This window comes from Ambystoma mexicanum, chromosome 12, assembly GCF_040938575.1.
Source record: "Ambystoma mexicanum isolate Mex_15411 chromosome 12, UKY_AmexF1_1, whole genome shotgun sequence".
NCBI classification, from domain to species: domain Eukaryota; kingdom Metazoa; phylum Chordata; class Amphibia; order Caudata; family Ambystomatidae; genus Ambystoma; species Ambystoma mexicanum.
This window is the reverse complement of record NC_090936.1, coordinates 523,778,784-523,803,052: the sequence shown is the minus strand read 5'-3', so window position 1 is coordinate 523,803,052 and position 24,269 is coordinate 523,778,784. Positions and strand designations below refer to the sequence as shown.

Genomic DNA, 24,269 nt, shown 5'->3' with positions numbered 1-24,269 from the left:
AACACGGATTGAAGAACCACCACTAAAACCACCCCATACCCAGAGCTAAACAGAAACCAACTAACCACCGACTCCCTTTTTACGCACATGCACACCTCTTACATACTATGCATGGCCAAAAGGGCCAGAAAAGCTACACACAAAAAAAGCAAACCACACACCACCAGCTAACCACGCGACAAAGCAAACAGTTGCAAACAACCTAGACACTGGATGCTACCCATCTGGACACAAGCATAGTGCACACAACAAAGTGCACTCAAAAAGCTCCCACACACAGACCCCAGTTTCTCCTAGTTCTGCAAGCATCAACAGAAGAGCACAACCTCTATATTATCCCTCTTCCCTCACTAACCAACCGCCACCCACTTTTCTTACAAAGTCACCTGGAGACCATACAAATGGCAGCAGTGCGCAGTATAACTCATCATAATATAACATAAATAGCACACAACAAAGTTGTCTGTTTCTATGTTTATAGCAACTTTGAGTCATGTCACTTACCATTATGCCATTGCAAGGAGTGTCATCAATACAACTGACTTATGACACTGCTTGTAATGGCATACATGCCAACATCCAGTTAGGAGGTATGAGTACGGTCCTGGTTTTAACTTTACATTCTGGGACTTGTAGTCCTGGAGATTGTAAATGGGTAATTCAGGAGTAGTAGTCCCATAATGAAAAGTTAAACCCAGGACTGGGTTAATGAATGTGAATGGAATGCATGTTGGCATGCATTTAAAGGAGCGCGAATGACGCTGTAGGGACCTGCAAGCACAATAGACTGCTTCTTATAGGCATCCACACCGGATAGGTGTCCTGCAAAACCATTTGTAAAGATGGTCACCCTAATTCAAACTAGACAGTTTAAAAATGGAGTCTTATTTTACGACTCAATTATCTTTGAAGAAGAAGCAATCACCTATGTACTTCTTGCAATGTGTTTTTTTTTTAAATGTTTGAAAAAAACATTTGGTCGACTACTAAAAATTGCATGAATTATTTAGTTTCTTATTCAACAGCTTCTCATTCAAAAGCTCACCACATATATTTGCACTAAGCAGTCTGGACACCCCCGGATTTGATCTGTGCACGCGGTTCTTCCATGGCTATGTTGTCATATGTTGTTCGAGTTACGTCTTTCTTAAAATCCCTTGTCTAATCACATTGTTATCGCCTTTATTAAGAAACAATTCATAACACCAACTTTAGCTCAAGCACCCGTGGAAGCAACCTAGAGATAGCGGATTGCAGCAAACTGAGCAAAGCTATACTAAGTAGTCCTTGTACGCCGTAGTCTTTCGTTGATTTCCATTTCTGGTCGGGCTAAAATTCAGTCCGTCTATTGTTTCAACGGCTTATGAAATGTATAATTTTTGTCTTTCGCCTAGCGCCATAAACTTAATGTAGTTACATTTTTTTTAATGTATATTAGGAATGTTATTAAACGCTCTTCAGTAATTGCCACCTCTTGTATTTATATTGTTTTGTTTTTGTCACTTTCAATTTAAAATACATTAAAATATAATCCGAATACGGAGAATATGCAGGAAATAGTTTGTAAATTCTCTCTGCGGCCGTGTTATTGGCCTATGTTGTTTTCTGCAAAATAAAATAATCATTTAACGTTATGAAAAAATTACAAAGGCCCCAGCGAGATTTGAACTCGCGACCCCTGGTTTACAAGACCAGTGCTCTAACCCCTGAGCTATGGAGCCTTGTTTCGTGGTGGTTTCACTTTTCTATACACATCTATTTTATATCAGTGACTATTTGTTTCAAGTATCTTGCTTAAAGCTAAGGTGCTGTATAAGTAAAAGAAATACATTTGCTAGGTTTAGCAGAGTGTCATTTCAAGAAGGGTTTTGTGACGTGAAATGCACACGTATCTTGTTTACATGTATTCACATTTAAGTAACACCAGTTTTGCCAGTATGTGGGTATTGCTTCAGTAGAGTTCAATCAAACTATATGGCAAGACTTAGGTTCTCATTTGGCTTCTCTCACATTAATCACAGACAATTGCATTTTACATAGCTCTCAAATCACACGCTTTTGGTGGGTGTCACCCGCCTTGTAAAGAGCGGACTCACCCACCAAGCCTCCTGCATGCCCATTCATTTCAATGGGCTCTCACCCGCCAAAAGCAAAATTGGGTGTTTTCACCCGCTTTTGAAACACAAATGGTTGAGAGCTATGATTTTAGCAAAGAAGCACCGCCAAAGTCAGCAGTTTTGAGTAGTCATGGTTGGGTGATTCCCACACACTCGCGACGTGCCCGCATTATGGTAGTTCCTGGCACATGTCTAATGCCTATACAGCAACCAAAACGGTCGGCCTTGCCAATACTGGTTTTAGCAGGAATTCAGTGCAAGGAACATGTAAAAGGACATACATATTGCTCATAAGTGAGGTGGCTGAGGTACAGTTCATTAAACATTTGTATTACTGTCCTGAAGCTGTTTTATAGAGGGAGTTACACCATTACCGTTCAGAATGCTGCCTAGAAATAACATTGGCATACACTTTAAAGCACAGAAATAGCTCAAAGCACCATCCGACTCCTCGACCCCATCTTTAAATACTTGAACAGAATCAAATACCTGAACAGAATCCACCCAAATTGTTTGGTATTCCAGAAGTTATTGTGTTCTACCATCGGTTTCTCTGATTTTGTGGCAGTTACCACTTCTTCCCAGGTTTTATGGGCTCTCTCAATCCATTTAAGGTCACACAGCTCGCCAAATGTGTTCCCCTCGTCCCATCTAGTTCTCTAATCTTGGCACCAATCTCAGGAACATCGCTTTGTAACACTTGTTGTGTACGCCTTATGTCCTGCGACCCGGTGACGTAAGACGCTCTAATAAAAGCCCTGCCCCCTCCACGAGGAGGCAGTTCCGGGCCAGCACGAGATCCATGAGTGTGTGTGTTTCATTTATGCTCCGCAAGCAGGCCTCGGCCTGCAGGGCCCTGCACGTGCTCTCCCTCGCCGGCGCACCGGCTGGAGGGGACAGAACACTGGCGACGAGGGAACGGAGTTCAACACACCACGTGCGTGTGCAACAATATCGTTAATAAGCCCTCGACGCGGGCACATTTTTGGAAACACATTTTTTTCTTCTCCTTTCTCCCATCTGCCACACTGCTTCTAGTTCTTGCCCCAAAACACAATGGGCTTCCCACAAGAACAACACAAGAGAGGCAGGCTTGATGCCAATGCATGAGTGGAGCCAACCAACAGACCTCCAGGCAGCCCAGGAAACACAGCACTCCCAGCAACTACCTCCCTGAGGTGAGAAAACTCCGGCACACGGTCTCTACATCAGCCCATACGTCAGCACATCATGGCGACAGGCCTATCCGCAACCAGGCCTAGCGCTCCATCGAGGATTGCAGCAAATCTATTGCATGCAACACCGTCCCCGCGATCGCAAGGGGGAACCTCGATGGCATTCAGACCTTTTGACCCATACACAGACCCCTCATCTGTGGGTCCCTGATGGCTGCTCTGGGTCCAGAAATTTGAAAAGGCCATGGACTGTAAGGACGTCACAACGCCCAGGAAAATGAGGTCAGACGTCCTGCTCAACGTGGGTGATGAAGTCCTACGCATCTTTAACTCGTACTCATTGGAGATTATTTAGACGTCTACTAGCTAGCAAAGAATGCCCCCACAGCCCACTTTATGCCACAACTAAACCCGGACTATGAAACCTTAATTTTCTGCACCACCATCCAGTTAGAAGAGGAAACGCTTGACGCATATGACACAAGACTCACAGAACTCGCACTATCATGTGAGTTCGACAACGTTGAAAAAGAAATCAGACGCTAGATCATCAACGGCATGCACTTGCAAAAGCTACGCAGGATGGTGTTGAGCGAAAAGGGTATCTCACTAGCCAGGATCCTTAAATACAGATGTCAGAGGGTACTACCACATGCGAGAGCGGCACATATGAGCACCACCCTCCATCTAACACCGACGACAGCGATGATAGCGCAAATTGCCAGCCGCCAACAGTCAAGAGAACACTCCAACGATGCAAACGTTTAATCTCGGTGGCAATCAAGGCCTCCAGGCCCTGCTGAATGTGGGTGGTGTGGAGACGCACGTCATGGAAGGCGAAACTGCCCAGCACATGGAACCACGTGCGGAGCATGTGGCCGGAAGGATCAGTACGCAAGTCTGCAGATTATCAGGGCACACACAACGCCTCCAGCAGCAACAAGAAAAAGGGGCCCAGAGGAAAAAGAAACAGGCCAATGCCCACCATGTCGAGACATCCAACTCATCCACCGACGAAGAAGGTGATGGCGACGGCGTCACAACAAAAGAGACAGAAAGTGGACAACTGAGAAGAGGGAGGAAAGTGTACCTAGTCTCAGCACTTGACCACAGAGGCACAAGGTCGATAAAAAGGCAAAGAAGACGGAAATGCTTAGTGGCCATACAAGGCCAAGAGACCCAAATGACAATCGATACTGGGGCATCAATGAACGTTATGCCGGCGACCATGTTCCAAAAGATATGCCCCCCCACCAGTCCTAAAGAAAACAGACACGCTTCTATTGGCCTACGGGTGCAAAACTCCATTACCAGTGGTAGCGCGCTTTCGGACAACTCTCAGCAGAGGCGACCGAACACTACAATCCAAGGTGTATGTCGTTGACGCGGGCATCGAGGGCCTGCTGAGTGGGGATGCAGCAGAAGACCTAGAGTTAATACGCTTTGTCTGTAACATAACAGACCCAATGGACATTGCCAGCCTCCTGGACAAGTGCCCCTGCCTCCTCAAAGGTATCGGATGCCTGAAAGGCAAACTCATCAAACTCCATATCGACAAATTAGTACAGCCCCGAGCCGTGCGTCACAGAAGGACACCTTTTCACATGAGAGACCAAGTCAAAAAGAAGCTGCGTGAACTTGAGAAAGCCGGTATCATAGAGGAGGTAACTGCGCCGACACCGTGGGTATCACCTATGGTGGTGACTAAGAAACCAAAACAACCGACGAAGGTGAGAATCTGCATCGACATGCGCCTCCCCAATGCAGCTATCAAGTGGGAACGGCACATCACCCCCACGCTTGACGAAATCATCACAAACCTCACTGGATCAAAGGTGTTCTCCAAGATCGACCTCAACGCTGGGTACCATCAGCTAAAACTGCATTGGGATTCGTGATACATCGCGTCTTTCTCCACACACCTGGGTTTGTGCCGATACAAAAGACTAAGCTTCGGAATATCCTCAGCAGCCAAAGTCTTTCAGCAAGCCATCCAAGATGTGATACAAGGTATCCCGGGGGTTCTCAATGTCAGTGATGACATTCTCATCCACGCCAGCGACAGGCAAGAACACATGTGTCGCCTCGAGATGGTACTTAGCAGGCTGGAGACGGCATGACTAACCATTCACCGGGAGAAGTGCGAGTTCATGAAGGAAGAAATCACTTTTTTCGGATATGTGTTCAACGGCGCAGGAGTCTCAGCCGACCCACAAAAAGTTGCGGACATCAAAGAAGCCTCACCCCCAACAACACCCACAGAAGTATGCAGCTTCTTGGGGATGGCGACATACTTTGGGAGATTCATCCCCAACCTGGCAACGATGTCCGAGCCACTCAGGGAACTCACAAAATCGAACACAAAATGGGTCTGGAGCCCCAACTGCCAGGAGGCCTTCGAGCAGATCAAGACGTCCCTATCAGCCGACAACACAATGGCATACTACGACCCCACACTGTCAATGGAACTATATGTTGACGCCAGCCCCGTCGGCCTTGGGGCGATCCTGGTCCAAGTTGCCCAGACAGGAGAATCTAAGCTGATTGCCTACGCGTCCCGTGCTTTAACTCCCACATGAGAAAGAAGCCCTTGCGGTACTGTGGGGCTGCTGCCATTTTCACATATATGTATATGGACGAAAATGTAAAGCATACACGGACCACAAGCCTCTCATCCCCATATTCACAGGATCCTCCTCACACCCCCCGGCGAGGATAGGGAAGTGGTTGTTACACCTGGAACAATATGAATTTGAACTGACATACCAAGCTGGAACTAGCAACCCCGCAGACTTCCTATCCAGACATCCGAGAACGGCCACACCTAGAGAAGTGAATGTGGCAGAAGAAACCGAGGAACACATCTGCCAGGTAGTTCACACGATGAAACCCAGAGCAATCGGCATTGAGGGCATCATACAAGTAACACAAGCTGACCCCTACTGTGACCTTGTGAAAGACTCCATCATCTCCAGCGAATGGAAATCTTTTCTGCGAAATGTGCACAATCGCACACCCGAAGCCAGAGACTTCCTCACGGGTATATTCCCGGTACGACAAGACCTGTCCGTCACCAAGGAAGGACTCATACTAAGAGGAGCTTGAATCGTCATACCTGCAGGGCTACAAGACAGAGTCATTGCGTTGGCTCACGAAGGTCACCAAACCATGGTGAGGACCAAAGCAGGGATCAGGCACTGAGTATGGGTCCCGAACATCGACACCAAGGTAGAACAACTAATAACAGCATGCCTTCTGTGTCAGATCACAAGCACACCACCAAACCCATACAAGCAGCAGAACAGGGGTCCTCAAAATGGGACGCGATCTGCGTTGACTTCTGCACGGTCCAGGAAGGCACGTATCTGTTAGTAGCCATTGACGACTACTCAAGATATCCCGAGGTGGAAATCGTGTCATCTACCTCCGCAGACATGGTGATGCCGGCTCTGGAGAAGATCTTTGCCACCCATGGCCTACATCGACGCATCCGGAGCGACAAGGGGCCACCCTTCCAAGGGGCGGAAATCAAAAAATACCTGGATGATCTGAACATCCAATACCACCACATCACGCCGAGATGGCCCCAAGCCAATGGAGACGTGGAGAGGTTCATGCGCACCCTTAAGAAGGTGCTATGCCTATCCCGGGTGCACTCCAGCCCCTGGAGGGTAGACCTGTGCCGATTCCTAAGGAACTACAGAGTAACACCTCACAGCACCATGGGGTTACCACCGGCAGATGTCATGTATGGGACAGTGATAAATTCATCCATTCCACACCATCCAAGCAGGGGCACAGACGCCTACGACAGCGAGCACACTCATCAAAGAAGGATCACAGCGAATGAGCGCATGAGCACCAAGAGACATGCAAAGGAATCCAGACACCAAGCAGGCGATCAAGTGTTGGTGAAGAATCATGATAACTCAACGGTGAGGAATCATGATAACGGCCACACGGGAGCAGCGACAGATCACCAGGAACGCATCATGGTTCAAGGGAGTGCCACGACAAATGTGGACTGATGGGGACCAGCAGCCCTCGGAGGAAGCTCGGTCGCCGACGGAGGACGAGCACAAACAACCTGAGGAGGAGGAATCGACCGTGGTGTACGGGACAGACGAACTGATGGATGAACCAAGGGAGGCACCTCCAAAGAAGGTAGGTGAGACGAAACAGGACACAAGTTCGGGGACAGCCCCTAGAGGTGGGTGCTATGCCCGAAGAACTGCACCGAGAGCCCCATAGAAGTTAAAAGACTATGGGCCTCATTACGAGCATGGAGTTAATGAAAAAAGCAAGGCGGGATGGTATTACCGGCATTATTAATGGGTCCGGGTCATTACGAGCCGACAACCCGGCAATACCGCCACTGCCCATACCGTGCCCCTTCTCACCGGCATGCGCACGTGCACGTGCCCTTTCGTGACGGAAATACCGGCATGCTGCTAACAGGAGGACATCACAAGTTACATGGCAATGCACTTACCGGCATCCCGAAGGCGGAAACAAGTGCCTGCATGATGGCGGCAATACAGGCATCGCGGACCACCCGTAAATAGCAACCTGCAGTGTAGGCAATTGCCACAGGTGAACACAATCATCACAGGTGGAGTCAATGGAGCCTGTCCCAGTACAAAAGGAGCACACCCACACACCACACCCCTTCCTACACCAATATGATCCCAAAAGCTGTTGCAATCATGGGGCTGGAGGACATGCCTCTACTGCTACACCAGCAACAACAACAACAACTACAACTACAACAACAGGCAGCACAGAGGAGACGCAGGAGGAGAAGGAGGGTGAGACAGGCCCAGCAAGTTCCACCCGTGCAGCCACTGGTACCACGTAGGCAGCCACCAATCCCTTGCATCAGAGCCAGTCCATTCAATCTAACCCCTGAGCAGATCCACACCCTGTACCGGTTGGACCGGGACACCATCACCACCATAGTGGACATGACACAGAACAACATTGTCAGCCTGATAGAAATCCGCACTGCCATCCCCCCTCTACTAAAGGTGGTGTCTGTGCTCCACTTCCTGGCCACAGGCACCTACCAGCACACAGTGGGGCAGCTGCATGGCGTATCACAACCACTCTTTTCCCGCATGCTGACCCAAATGCTTGATGCCCTCCTGAAGCACGCAAGCATCCACATTTCCAAAGTAGACTTCTATGCACTGGCAGGCATGCCCAATTGCGTCGGTGCCCTCGACTGCACCCATGTAGAATTGGTGGCCCCTCATGGCAATGACACGGTGTACCACAATCACAAGCAATACCACTCCATCAATGTGCAGATGGTATGTGACTCCAGCAAGATCATCACACATTGTTGTGCCCGATATCCCGGATCTACACATGATGCCATGGTGCTGCGTAACTCCACGCTACCCCGCTACGTGGAGCGATATGCTGGACGATGTGCCTGGCTGCTTGGAAGTTGCCTGACTGGGCCATGGCAGTGCATTGGTGTCGTGAGGTAGGGGGGGATGCATACTTCACCTGGGTGGGAATGGGGGGGGTGCATACTCCACCTGGGTGGGAAGGGGGGTGCATACTCTACCTGGGTGGGAATGGGCGGTGAGTGGACAATGCACTCACAGCTAAAAACTGTTGTCTTGGACACCCCAACCTGAACATGACACATCAATGGCATACATAAGACCAATGCTGCACATCAATGAGAACATGCCAGACGCACAAGCAGGTCACCATGGGTATGTCAAGTGATGGATGACTGAACATGACTACACCTGTGGCAATGCCGCTAGTGTGAATAGGTACAGAGTACCATACACCGCAATTATGGGTGGCAAGACATCGTTCAACATCCACAGTACATCCACATCAGCATGCAAGTGAACACCCTGCATCATCTGTACAATGCAATCCACACCAGCACACCATAGTACAGTACACAATGCATCAAATGAACCTGTGTGCATACATCAATGGACATGTGCATGTCAACACCAAATAGCTGCAGCTATGGCTGTGAATCCTATAGGTGTCAGGTTAGATATTGACTCACACATACCTCTTTGTGACCCAGTGCAGGTGATGGTGGCTATCCCTTGAAGCCGTGGCTACTTATCCCTGTACGGAACCTGCAGAACAGGCATGAAGAGGAGTACAATCGGGTTCATACCCGTACACGTGTTGTGATTGAGCAGACCTTTGGCCTGTTGAAGGCACGGTTCCGCTGCCGAAGCAGGTCTGGTGGAGCACTCCTTTATTGGCCTGAGAAGGTGGCAAAGATCACCATGGTCTGTGTCATGCTGCACAACATGTGCATCCAGAGAAACGTACCACTGCCACCAGACATTGACATGCATGCACCGGGTGAGGATGATGAGGAGAAGCAGCACCCCTGGCAGTTGGTGATGCACAAGATGGCCGTGCTGTACGCCAATCAGTGACTGACGATTCATTCTGAACCACAGGGACATAGATGGTTATATGTTAGTACTACACTGAGCACTGGGACCATGTGGACATGGACACAGGGTGTGTGGGGAGTTGGGCACTGGCCGCTGTCATGAATAGAATAAACACACACAAAATGAACAATGTCCAGTCATTAAATTATTTTGAACACAACTGGTGTATTAGGAATAATAACAATAGAGTGCTTCCCCCTTCCACCACTCACACGCCCTTCCACCTCCCCCCAAAACACCCAAAACACCCCATACCCACCCCCAAACACCCCATACCCACCCCCAAACATCCCCATAACCCCCTCAACACCACCAACACCAGCTCCCCCCTCACCCATTGTCATCACACACATGATGTGGTTGGACTGGCTATTTCCGGCCTCTTTTTGTGTATGGGGGAGGCATTTCTGTGTCCCTGCGCCTCATCATCCGTACAGGGCTTGAGGGAGTCGAGCTCACAGTGGTGGTCGATGGGGTGGAGGTGGATGGATTCGGCACAGCCAGGCAGGTTGTTGCTGCCCCATGTGTTCCAGCATCCTGCTAAGGACCTGTGTCACGGCCCCCAAACTGTCACGGATGAGTATTGCACCGCTGGTTCATGCATGGGGCTTGATGGTGTGCCCTGTGTGGAGTGGTGGGGGGTGGACTGGGGGCTTGGTGTATGGGGACATTCGACATGGATGGTGCCGTCAATGTCCTCGTATTCCTCCACGTGCACATCCACATTGCTGAGGGGGGCTGTGGCTGCAGCCTCACCTACGGAACTGGTGGTAGCGGATTGCGTACCATCAGCCTCCCCCTCTGCTGTTGTTGCCGACTATGTATTTGCAGTCCAGTGGGCTGCTGTACTCTCCTCCTCAGCCTGCCTGGCCTGCACTGGTACCCTGGGTTGCACTCTGGCCCGCGGTGCTGCCCCGCAGGTGGAAGGCCTTGTGCCCTCTGGTCTGGCCCTGTATGACTTGGACTGTGTTGGAGCCCTTGGTGCAGGGTCATGCCCTTCACCTTCAGCATCATTGCCTGTGGGGGAACAAGAGATGCAGGGCCTCAGTGATGGTGTTTCATGCAAGATGCATGAGTTGGTGCTGTACAGTATTTCATTTCTCATGCATTGCATTCTTATAGGTGTGTCACACAGGGTACTTTCAATGGGGGGGCATGTTGGCATAGGCCATGGCCTTTCCATTTGGTACTGATGTGTACCAGATGGCATGCCCTTGTATTGCGGTTTGTGTGATGTGTGACATGTGAATGATCCCTGTGTGTTGGGTGTCTGTTGGTAATGGGATTGGCACACAGCATGCATTTCATTGTGCCAGGGTTTGGGCTCCATCTGGACATGGATCTGTATATGTGTGCATGATGGCCCATGCATTGGCTTGACTCACTTTCACATCTGTTGTACTACGTCATGTCTTGGCCTACTGGGGTTTGCGGGGTCACTCACCTCCATCTCCCGATGTCGCTGCACCCGTCTCCATTTCACCAAAGCGCTCAATGGACTCCATATTCAGGGAGGTGCTGCAGGTCTCTTCCCATCACATCAGTTTTACAGGAGAGTGGGCACCCCCGCCTGTGGCCATGGCCTCCCTGCGATTGGATGCCAGGATGTTATACACTCAGAGACATAGGTCATCCCATCGCTTCTTACAGTCTTCGACCGTGCGGGGTGTGGTGCCAACTGCTGTCACCTTATGCGCAACCTCCTCCTATATTTCCTTTTTTCTGACTTGTACTTACCTTTTGAGGTTGTTTGCGAACACCTCATCTGCATGGGCTGCAAGAGTATCAGCCAGCATGTTGAGCTCCTCGTCGGAGAAGTGCTTCTTGCGCAGGCAGGGGGTGGTCTTGCGGGTGGCCTTGGACATGCTGAATGGTTTGTCACTGCTCTCCACTCTGTTGCACTGCTGGATCGAGAGGATTGCAATGGATTGTGTTTTTTAAGATGGCCGCCGGTGCATTTCCCGTTCTGACGCAATGACGTTATTTCCGGGTCCGGTATTACGAGCCCGGTATTTGCATGGTGGTATTAACGGGTCGTTATTAAGGGGTTGCTCCTTGGCGGAGGCGGTATCGGCGGGTCTTGTGATGGTGCTATCGGGGGGTTGAAGGGCCTTAGCCGTCATGGAGGTGCAGCCATTATCGGCATGGGGGTTCGCGCGTGCTCACGCACTTGTAATCTGCCGCTATTAGCGGCATCAAGGGTGCACAGACGCGCTATTACCACCATGCTGGTAATGACTCCGTTTTTACCTCCATGCTCGTAATGAGGCCCTATGAGGGGCAGGACCACAAGTTGTGCTGGATTAGAATGCACAGTAGAGTTAAGTTGGATCAGTTCACATGACCATAGTTAGTGTGTTGTGTTATAGTTTTGTTGAAAAAAAGGAGTAATGTTGTATGCCTTACGTCCCGTGATGCGGTGACGTACGGCGCTCTAATAAATGCCCCGCCCCCTCCACGAGGAGGCAGTTCCGGGCCAACACGAGATCCATGAGTGTGTGTGTTTCATTTATGCTCCTCAAGCAGGCCTCAGCCTGCAGGACCCCGCATGTGCTCTCCTTCGCCGGCGCACCGGCTGGAGAGGACAGAACAACGCTTTACTTCCATACTGTATCTTCTGTAAATCTGCTACTGCATGCCTACACGATTGAGCAGGTTATTGTCAGCTACTTAGCTTGTATCTCCATACTGCAGTGCACACACACTAGAAATCCTGTACTTTCTTAGTAGTCCCATTTGAACTGAACCTAATACTAAACAGACTACGTAATTTACAATGTTCGACAAGGTTTACAGCTTTGGTTCTTTAATATACTGTTGCCTTTAGCTGTTAGCTTATGTCAGGACCAGTTCTTCTACTGTTAAATTTGTGTTTTGCTATATGCATGTATTGCTTCTATTGCTTCAATTGCGTACGTAATTTAGAAGCTACAACAGCACCTCTGCAGTACTTACAATTGCAGTCTGCAATGTAGTTCAGCACAGTTACTAATGCAGTGCGGCTGTTTTGCAGTGCTAATACAATGCAGTACGAGACATTGCAATACAGTACATATTTTCAATACGTTCGTAACCGAAAGTCCTGATTCTATTAAAGACACAGAGGCAAATGATTATGCTCTATTCAACTCTTTACTTCTCGAGCAGCCAAACCATTACTTTCACTTTATACAAACTGTCAAATGAACTACAAAATCCATGAAAAACAGAAATTTGAAGTTTGTCTCTTATTGGTTTATCTTTCCACGTGATCTCAACAGTCCAATCACGTCCCACAGTATATTATAAACACTCCTGTCTTGTTTCTTTCTTTCTCTTTCTGTAGCTGATCGACAACTGAAACCTGTGACCCAACCAGTAAACGCTTGAACTCCCAAAAACTCATTCCATCATTCTTCATGAACCCGAAGGTTTAGAGTCTGCAACTGTCAAAACATAAACAGTATTACTGAACCAACTATGCCAAGACGGTGGGGAATCACAGAGAGATAAATCACACATGAGCTGGCATGAATCATTACATAATCATCAGCCAATTCTCAGTCATGTCAACTATCTTCAGTTTGAAAGGGTGGGATAATCCTTTGCCTCTGTGTCTTTAGTAGAATCATGACTTTCTATTAAGAATGTATTGAAAATCTGTATTGTATGTCAAGACCCGCAGGGTCGGATTATGCTAGTTTAAAGCTTACTTACGATCAACGTAGCCACCTGATCCACTGGTCTAAAATAAAAATTCTTGAAAGTCGACTCACAGGACCAGTCTGCTGCTTTCAGAATGTCTTCTAAGCATACCCCTACCTTGAACGATGTGGACGCTATGGCCCCTCTAGCCAAATGTGCCCCGAAATGCTCTACATCAAAGCCTGCCTGGCTCATACACCATTTCACACATCTCGCTAGGGTAGCTGACGATACTGCCCTGAAAGGTTCCTTACTGCCATCAATAATTGAGATTCGCCTGCCGGCCTACACTGAGCTGCAACATTCTCATAAACCTTGAGGCATCTGACTGGATATAATCTGGGCTGGTCTGGAAATGCTGTTATTCTACAGTTTTGATCCCTGTCTTAGTCCTTTTCTAAAGCTTTGACGTCAGAAACCCTCTTGCAGGAAATTAAACACAGCAATGTAGCTATTTCACCCAAAGAGCCTTTCTGGATAACTCTTCATTATCTAGCCATGACTCAAACATTCTCAGCTGGGGGTCTCAAACTCTTAATTCCTTTAATTAATCTACATATGAAAGGGTGTTTGCCTACTGTGTTACCCTTGATATATTCGTGCCAGGCAGAAATCGCCAACCTCTAAGTGTTAATCATCCGGTAAGCCTTGTTCTGAGCCGCTTAGTTAGCTAGAAAGTTCACCACATGAACTATATCTGTTCGAACGGGGTGTACCTCCTATTCAATGTACCAATTGCTCCCCTTGTGCCATGCACCTCTGTATGCCATTTTGGTTGCAGGAGGCCAAGATTCTCTGATGAAGTCCTGAGCCTCTCCCGAAAGAGCGGTCTTGGACCAAGTGCCCCCGAAATTGCCCACGCTACCAGGTTCAGACTCAAGACCTGAACCAGAGGATGTCCCTCCTCTGTTGGGCTCAGCGCAATGTCCTCTCTTTATGGTAGCATAATTGGAGTATTGTACGACATCTCCAACAGTTCTGGAAACCAAGCCTGACCTCTCCAGTCGTGAGTGACAAGTATCACCCTCGCTCCCTGTATTCTGACTTGTGCCAGTGTTCGCAGTAGCATGGCGAATGGAGGAAGCGCATATTCTGTTGCTGGTCCCCAGACCTGGAGAAAGGCATCCGTCGCTGATGCTTCCGGGTCTGGCCTCCAACTGTAGAACTGAGACAGTTTCTTGTTCAGTCTCGAAGCAAACAGATCTGTCGGACAGGGACCTCTCCGTCTCATGACCTCCTGAAAGACTGACTCTTCCAGTTGCCAATCACTGTCCAGCACTGTACTGAGAATGATCCTGCCAACAACTCGAGGCAATTGATGTGGAGGGCTAGCTCCTCCTCTGACCATCTCCCCCCAGTTGTCAAATTCCCACACTGGGCCCGCCAGCCCCAGCGGCTGGCATCCGACTCTGTAATCAGGTCTGGGGAGGAGCTTAAATATCACCCTGCCATTCCAGGTTTCCATGTGGTGATACCACCACTCTAGTTCCGTCCTCGCCTCTTGTGAAATAGGGACTCTGTTCGTATGATATGCCCTGTCTTATGTGTTTTATCTTTAGACATTGTAATGCCCAATAATGAAGGGGCCCCGGAAAAATGGCCTGAATCATCGAAGATGACAGACGGCCTACAAGCCTGGCCAGTCCTCTCAAAGATATCTCCTCTTTCGACATCATAGTCTTTACCTCCCTCTTGATAGAGTTCACTTTCTCTAGTGGTAAGCACACTGCACAGTGTCCAAAATAAATCCCAGAAATTTCATTGACTGGGCTGGGGTCAACTCTGACTTTTCCCAATTCACTAGGAACCCCAATTGTTGTAGCAAGCCTGTCGTGATCTTCACCTTTTCTGAGAGCAACTCCCTGTCCTGGCAGATAATGCATATATCGTCCAGGAATATGATAATTCTGAAATCTTGCTCTCTGAGGTGTCCTACTACTGGCTTCATCAGCTTTGTAAAGCACCAGGGCACTGACGCTAGGCCAAACGGAGACATGTAAACTCCCATTTCCGCCCTTTCCAGAGGAACTGAAGAAACTGACATTGGTTCTTATGTATTAGGACCGTCAGGCATGCATCTCTGAGGTCTATCTGAGCCAGCCAGTATCCTTTCTGGAGTATGTCCCTCAGTAGATGGATGCCCTCCATCTTGAAGTGCCTGTATACCAGAACCGTATTCATTGGCCTGACACTGATCACTGGCCTGACCTTGTATCTGCTCTTCACCAAGAACATGTTGCTTATAAAATCTCCCTGTTTTCTGACAGCTGGTCTGATGGCTTTCATGAGCCGTACCTTCTGTATCTCGCCACCTAACAGCAATTCTTCTTCCCTGATTGGTCTCAGAGGGTATACATGTACTGGTTCTTGACAAAAATCTAAGAGGAAACCCACTACCGGGTGTAAAACCCAGAAGTCTGACGATATCTCTGTCCACTTTTACATATGTTGTGACACTCCCCCCCCACTGGAGGGATGTGTGTGTTTTGTGTTTACACTAGTGATAGCTGTTTTCCCACCTGTGGGGTTTTGTTGTTGATGCTTGACATTGCATCTCCATTTCCTGCCGCTGCCAGAGGTTGGCTCCCAGTCATCTTGTTCTCTCCTGTATGTTCTGTTGCTAGAGGGCCTGTAGTGAGAATAACGGCTGGATGAGCAGGGTTTATAGTGATTTGGTCGAAAACAAAAATGTCTAAAGTCAAAATGTCGAAGAAAAAATATCGAAAAAAAAAAAAGTCGAATTTCTTTTTCAATGTTTTTTTTTTAAATGGGGGTTTCCCCCCAACTCCCCTTGTTTTCTATTTTTTTTATTTTACCCCTTTTTTTACTTACCGAACCCAAAAAAACATAAATAAAAAATAATAAATGTGACTTTTTTTAAAAAAAAAAATGTTTTGACATTTTTGTCATTCGACTTTTTTTTCGCCATTTTGACTGACCGCCGATGAGCAGCCCCTGCCTCTGCCAGCCCTGTCAAAAACCTTCCTCCTGAAGATCTTCTTTAGGGAAGCATGGGCTTCCATCTAGAGTGGCATATGTACTAGCAAACTTTGCCATGTCCTTGATGAATGTCTCACCAAACAATTTACCCTTGGCAGCTGCTGCTGCTTCTGACGGGGCTAGTTCCCCTAACTTGGAGTCAATCTTTATGAGAATTGAACGTCTTCTATCCGTTGCGATGGAACTATTTGCATTCTCCAAAAGCCAAATAGACTCTGCGCTCAGCTTGAAATGATGTCTGGGTCAATAGCCTCCTTCCTCTGATTGGCCTCCTCGGCCAGCTGCCATATCTTTGTTATTTGCCCCACCACTTCGAGCAGCTTGTCCTGGCACGTCTTCCAGGACTGGTCAATGCCTTTCTTAATGTCTTTACCCAGGGCCGGTCTTTGTGTCAGGCAGCTCAGGCGGCTGCCTGACGTCAGTCAGCCTCTAGGAGGCGCTCGCCTTAGCCTCGAGCCGGTGCTCCTCCTGCAATTTGCAAAGTTTGCAAAGCCAGATTCAGGTCGCACGCACCTCACAGATTTGAATACTGCTTTGCTGTCATGGCGTAGTGGGTTAGGATGTTGCGATTTTTGTACGACCTACAAACTACGGATTCAAACCTTTGCTTATGGGATAGTTCGGTGAGTTGGGCAGCTGCAGGCTCCAGCTGATATGTGTGGGGGGCCTACAAGACAAAGGATAGAATCTAGCTTGGGTAAGATAGCTCATGAAGCCAATCTACTGCGGTACATGAGCAAACTGTGAGGAAAAGATTCGTCTTGTCCTGGTAAAAGTCCAGCCCTGTCCCCTGCCCTAATGAGTATGGGCATGTGAATTAATGCACGGGCTGAGAATACTATTATGCAATCTACAAGTGACCCGGTTGAATCCTGCTTGGCAATGATAACTCAATGGGTTACTACTGCAAACAACATGCTAATGCTTGCTAAGCCAGTTCATGGTTTGAGCTGATGCTGCTGTAGTCCTAGGTAAAAAGCATGCTAGGTGGAAATAGCTGAGTTGATTAGGCTCATGCGACCCACAGCAACCTTCACATCAGTGGGTTCAATCAGACTTGTACTTGTGTGCAGCGCAATGTCAGAAGTGCAGGCTCAACATGCTAGTGGGCCATGTTTTTTTGGTCAAAGTGGGCCAGGTTGATGAATTACTTCACTGTGCAGCTAGAGGCTACGACCAGTGTTATGGATCAAATATACTTTAAAATACACACTGCAACACTACAACAGTCTCTCAAAAAAGGATCGAAATGACTTTATTGATTAGGAGAAACGTTTTCATTATGGTCCAAACCAAGGCTCCAGTCTGTTCCTGGGTTCAATCCTTCTTTTTAGGAGAGGTCAGCATTTTCTCATGTTGAGATCCTTACACGAGGTGCTTGGTACGGGTTCAAATCCCAGAGAAGTCCATTCGTCCTTTCATCCCTGTGACGTCGCTAAAGAGAGCAACATGGAGTTGGAGAAAATAAACACACGTGAGATCAGAATACACAACTTTTGCCCCAGTGCATGTGCAATTTTGCATGGTATTAGCACTAGGACAAACATGGCCTTAGAGCAAAACAAGTATTCATTCAATGAATCTTTGCACCAGGGCAAAGTTTGTGCACGTTCTAATAAGCAATGTTGTTGTCTTAGTGAAACACATGTATTGTTTCAGTGCCTTTTTTCACCAGGACAAAGCTACCCATAGTATTAGCACTAGGGCAGACTTTGCCCTTGTGCAAAAAAGCATTGAAAGAATACTTTTTTTGCAGATGGCTAATTTTTGACCGAGTGCTAATATTGTGCAAAATTGCACTTGCATCGGAGCACCATTTCTGTCATGTGGGCTTGGGATTTACACCAAAACGAGGCTGCAATCGTGTGATAGAACGTAAACAGTATATTCCCACAGTTGTGCCATTTTTTTACAGAAGCTCTTTACAGGCATTGCATTGGGACTAATGAAGGAACACAAGCAGATCTGGTGCCCTTTTAATGAAATTGGAAATGTCATTTACTCTTTCGTTTTTGAGCTAGAGCCGTCTATAAACTCTTAAACAACATTGGTTTCAAACCGAACATTGTAACATTCACTTACTGAAAGATGCAAATGCATGAGTGGAAACACTGCTGACTGCTCTGGTCCAAAGAGCAGGTGTGCAGTGAGCGTAGGTCTGGCTATTTCTTAGTTTTGTTAATATAGTGTGCCAAAAGTAAGCTCCTTCAGCATGCTGTGCAGTTTGTTATCTCACTTATGACAAAATGTGATAATTTATATGACTTTTGATAACTTCATGAAGACCTCTTTGTCATATGCTAACTGCACACGCTTTGCAGTACGTCACCACATAGCGCTCAAGGAATGCTTTTAAAGTTCAAAATGGGTGTTAATGGCTGCCCTCGTTTCCGAAGAGTAACAATGAGGAGACGAGTCCAGAGCGGGGGTCGATCACATTCGCAGGAGACATCCCAGGCCAGCCTAGGACAACTCGAACAAGGATTGGCAATGCCAACAGTTTGGGCTTTTGTGTGGTCATGGGAAAGACACTTACCATTCACAGCCATAGTGGTATTAGGTACCCATTGTTGGTAGCAGGTGCAAAATGGTGCGAGTACCCGGGAATCTAATAGCAGTGCCTGGCAAATGCTTAAAACTTATGCCCAAGCCATAAATGTTGTCTTTTGCCAATGCTCCTTGATAATAGGATCTCAGTGCAGGACATGAAGAGTGCTTATAAATTGAGTGGCTTTATTTCCATCTAATTCTTTATTGAGGGCCCCTATTTACAACGGTGTCCAGTCATTTGTTTGATTACAAAAGTTTTGAAAGGCATACTTTCGAATCTTTTTTTCGAAATACAAAAGTTTCGATGATCGAAAAAAATTCAAAAGTTTGCCTTTCGAAAATGGGGTTAGGGTTGGAGGATGGGTTGGGCTGGGGGGTGGGAGGGTGCCTTGGGGGTTGGGGGGAGAGGGCCCAATATACACTAAAACCTTGCAACGTTGCATGGAGCTGTCCAGTGCTGAAATTACAGGACTGGACAGCTCCATGTAACGTTTCAAAGTTTAAAAAAAGAGGCATTTAAATGCCAAAATACACAAAACATTTTGAAACGTTAGATGGAGCTGTCCATACCTGTAATTTCAGCACTGGACAGCTCCATGTAAAGTTTCAACGTTACAAACAAAAAGGCAGTGAAATGCAATTTTTAACATGTAAAAGTACATTTCAGTTGAAACCAATCCATGACCATTGGCGATGGATTGGTTTCGAACGAAATGCACTTTCCATGTTAAAGATAGCATTTCGTACCTTTTGATTTTGAAACTTTTGTTTTGAAAGTTTGACTATTTAAATCTTTTGATTCGAACAAATGACCCAAAACCATTTACAACATTTGTAATATAAAATGTTTGTTGTCATTTTTTGGGGAGGGGCGCCAATGATGCTTCCTGCCTGGGGTACAATCTGGTCTAAGACCGACCCTGTCTTTACCATACCTTCCCATGAAGGTCAAAATGCGATCATCAATCTTGGGCGTCTTGGCCACCTTGTCCGGCACCCTGGGCCTGGGGTATTGCGCCCTCATTTTGTTCCTTGACTCTTTGCTCAAAGGCACTCTCAGCCTTCTTTTCAGATAGGCTGTAATATTGCCTGGGGGTTCCCATTCAGAGGACCACAGGTGGATTAAAGCATCTGGGTAAAATGTGTCCCTTTCAGGCTCTTTGCCCATAGGCTTACTCTTATTAGTTCTGGGTTTACTGGCCTCCTCATACGTTGATTCTCTTGTGTGCTCCCATCCTCTGATTCATCTCTGCTTAGGCAGCTCATCTCAGAGGAATCTTCTGGGCTATCCAGGGGAGTTGCTAGGTCTGGAAAAGACCCGGGGCTAAGCTGATGTCAGAACTGTTGGGACTGGGGGCTAGCTAGTCTTTTGGCTGTAGCTCCTGAGATTCTATCCGGGGCTACAACCAAAAGATCAGGGGCTATAGCCCCCTTAGCCCACCCCTAGCAACGCCCCTGGAGCTATCCCAGACGTGTTTGGCCCATGACCTTGCCTTTCTCTTGCTACCCCTTCTCTTGTGTGGTGAACCCGGGGGGTGGGTATGGGTGTTACATGCCTTGCAAGTCTTCTTTCTTCCCCCCTTCCCCCTGCGTGCCTCTCTCCTCAACTCTGCCATGCCCTGAGAGAAGACCATGAGGTCTTCCATAATGCCCCTGCTTTCTTGCATCAGGCCTTTACCGGCACTCATAGCTCTATGGATAGCCTGGCTCATCCTGATGCCACTTACGTGAATGTCGTCAGAGTCTTCTTCAGAGTAATCCCTACTCATGTTGTCTGACTGTGCTGTCCCTTAATAAGCAGAATACTTGGGCTGCCCCCATCCCTTTATTTTCCTTTGTAGCTAGGCAGGTCTGATAGTCAAATCCACGGTTTATCTTGGGACTGTGCCCGTCTGTAGGGAGCTACTGTGGCCTGTGGCCTGTGACCTCTGGAGTGTTTTCAGTTTCACCTGGGACTGTGCCCATCACACGCACCTATTTTATTGTAGGTTTTTTCACCTGCGGCATGCCTCTGGCACCAGCAGGCGGCAAGCTGAGGATGAGCCTTTGGAGATAGATCTCTTCCGGCATCTCGGACCTGCTGTCTCCATTGCTCTAAAGGAATTAAGTCAATAATCTTCTCCCAGAGCGCGTCGCGACCTGGAATTGAATTATTGTACACCACTGTGTGCTCCGGCAGACCTATACGGATGTAACGATCCGGCGCCAAAACCTTCTAGGGTCCCGTCGCACATGGAGCGAACTTCCATGCTGCACTGCCTCCTACTGCCTGCTGAGCACCGGAGTCGAGCCTGCCATGCTCTCCTATCTCGTTGGGCAATGCATAACGTGTCTAACTAACGCGCACAGTCACGCTCACACACCATATAAATAGAAAAGTAAATTCGCTTATCTCAGCTGCCCGAGCAGCAAAGAAAGAGTTAGAAAGAAACAAGACAGGAGTGTTTATAATATACTGTTGGAACTTGGTTGGACTGTTGAGATCACATGGAATGATAAACCAATGAGAGACAAACTTCACATTTCTCTGTTTTTTATGAATGTTGTAGTTCATTTGACAGTTTGTATAAAGTAAAACTAATGGTTTGGCTGCTCGAGAAGTAAAGAGTTGAGTAGAGCATAATCCGAGCCTCCGGGGCTTGACACAGAATGTTTGGTTGTAACTTCTGGTCAACTATTGGTGTAATCTCTCCACACTACGGTGCACATGCATTGGATTTCACATGCATACTTCACTCACATGCTCACCCATCACAAAAATTCTCTCGCACCCAAGTGCTTGGTTTATCAGTTACATACCTCTAGATCTCTGATTTCACTACATCACTCACCCACATCTCACATACCTTCTTATGCCATTAAACACTCAATTTCGCTTACTACCCCTGTGGTCTCCCTTGCTACCCCTGTGGTCTCCCTTGCTAGCCCTAAACCACCCCCCTTTTTCTTAACAAATGGAAGCTGCTGGGCTGTGCCCAGTGCCATGTGGCTCTTTGCTTCTAGAGTGGCCGGCTTTCTTGTTCAAGCTTCTTAAAAACAGGGGGTTCCACAAGTGTAACACTTTGAGCAATGACCCTAAGTAAGAAAGAATAGGAATAACAAATAATTTGTCTTTCTGGAATTCTGCACAATCATTGCTAGACTCATTAAAGGTTTATTTCAGGGCACACATCAGGGGGTGCGTCACTGATTTACTCTTCCTAAACACTTCAAATTCACAATGCAGACAAAAATCTCCAAAAAGCATTTAGAGTAGAATAAGCATCTATTTCAGACAATGGGTCTGATTCGCAGAACATTTTCCTATGGATTGTACCATTATAAAACGGTTCTGTAAATTAGGCCCTATATATTTTGTTTTTCGCAAGTTGCAGTTATAGAATGTTTGTTTCTGTTGTTGCCTCTGTTACGATCATCACAAGACATTCCATCTCGGTATCCTCGGTCACTAGACAAAATCCTTGCGCCTAAAAGCTTGTGTACAGTGTAGACAAGTTTGACCATAGCACATAAAGTGACACTTGATTTAATTGTGCCACAGTTAAGGCTTTGCTGTAACATGTCTATCTGTCCTATTTCCATGGCATGCTGTTCAGGATGTTTGTTTGCATGTAGGAGGTAAGGCGTGTCCAGAGTACGGGATGCCATGCGAGTGCGCTGCTTCCACTGAGCTATTCTAAATTCTTTAATACAAATTGTGAATCCTCCCAATGGTATGTATTTTTCCAACCTCTGAAGCCTGAAAAATAGATCAATGCAGGCTTGACATGTGGTCAATTTTGCACCCGACCTGCAGATGAAATAGCCTGCTGTTAAATCTCTCATTTACCAGTTTAATGGTATCCACTACAGAGTGTAATTAGCTTTATGATTTTGAGAACCTTCAGACATTTAATTGTTCATTTTACTATAGCCGGTAAGCTAGCTATAACCGGTAAAATAGCTCAGCGGGTTGCGCGCTTGCTGCTGCGATGTGTGTGTGATCTGAAGGTTGCAGGTTCGATTCCCTGCAAGGCCAACTCAGCCTTTCATCCTTCTTAGGTTGATAAATGAGTACCAACACAGGTTGGGTGACATTGCATGTAAATTTGTTCTATATAAAGCGCTTTAGGGTAAGTGCTATATAATGACACATTATTATTTGGCCTCAGATATATGCTTGCATTCATAGTAGTTTGGTAATACGAGCCTATACACTGATATTAACAATACATATGGTGATCCATTCTTGTATGAAATGTATATCACATTACAGTGATATTGTGACCATATTTTTCGCAGTGTAATCAGGAACAATGCTATGTGATGCCACTTCCTGTTTTGTCAAGGGGTGAAACGTTGTATTCCATTGCTTCATGTGATGTCTCTTTGGGGTGTGGTCAAATGACATTTCTTCCTGTGATGTCATCAGAGGTCATGGGTCATGCGATGTCACTTCCGCTACCCCTGGCATTTTGGTGAAATGACCTTTGAACACTGCCTCATTTCTCAAGCCTTAGGTAAAAATAATGGGGTTATTATCCCTGTTAAATCATCAATAAAAGCATCCATCACTCCGAACCAGATTCTGAGGGAAGATGGATATTATTTTCATTGCTAATAAATGGTAGCAAATACCATCTAATGAATATTTATACTCCGACCCAAAGCAACCCATTCTTTTGGAACTCCATCAGTAAAAAGTTAGAATCACTTGCAGGCAACAATCTTATAATTGGAGGAGACTGGATCCTCCCAATTGATCCTTTGTTAGACAGGAAATCAAAAGTAAGATTCTCTGGTGGGAATGGTCACAGGTCGCTGTTGAGTGGCTGCCTTTGCCTCCACCTACTCTCCTCCTTCTACTCCTGCGGCTGACTCCCACCCTGACACAGCCCTCTCTAATTTTCACTGTTCCATCTCCAACACTCTTGACATTCTTGCCCCTGTCATGAGGGTCCAACTGAAGCCTGCCAAAAAGTGCAACTCTTAGTATGACTCCGATCTGGCTGCACTTAAACGCAAGTGCAGAGCAGTGGGACGGAAATGGGGATCTTCACCTACAACCTCTGACAAACTGGCCTTCCCCTACTTCAAAGGCAATATAGACTCTGGATGCGCTCCAAGAAAAGAGTCTACACTAATTCCTACATCTGCGCGGCATATAACAACACGGTCGAACATTTTAAAGTCTGCAGGGAACTGGCCAACCCTACTGCAGCAGCATCCTCTACTGCACCCACTCAGGCCCTTTGATCAGCCCTGGCCACACATCTGGTATAGTCACGTGGGTGGTCCCTAGGTCACGGGTC

General features: G+C 47.2%; 1 non-coding gene across 1 annotated transcript; it reads right to left on the bottom strand.

Annotated features, from left to right (window-relative positions):
- Positions 1-1,648: 1,648 nt before the first annotated feature.
- TRNAT-UGU (transfer RNA threonine (anticodon UGU)) lies at positions 1,649-1,721 on the bottom strand. Its single transcript has one exon. It is a non-coding gene; the product is annotated as a tRNA-Thr (tRNA).
- Positions 1,722-24,269: the final 22,548 nt, after the last annotated feature.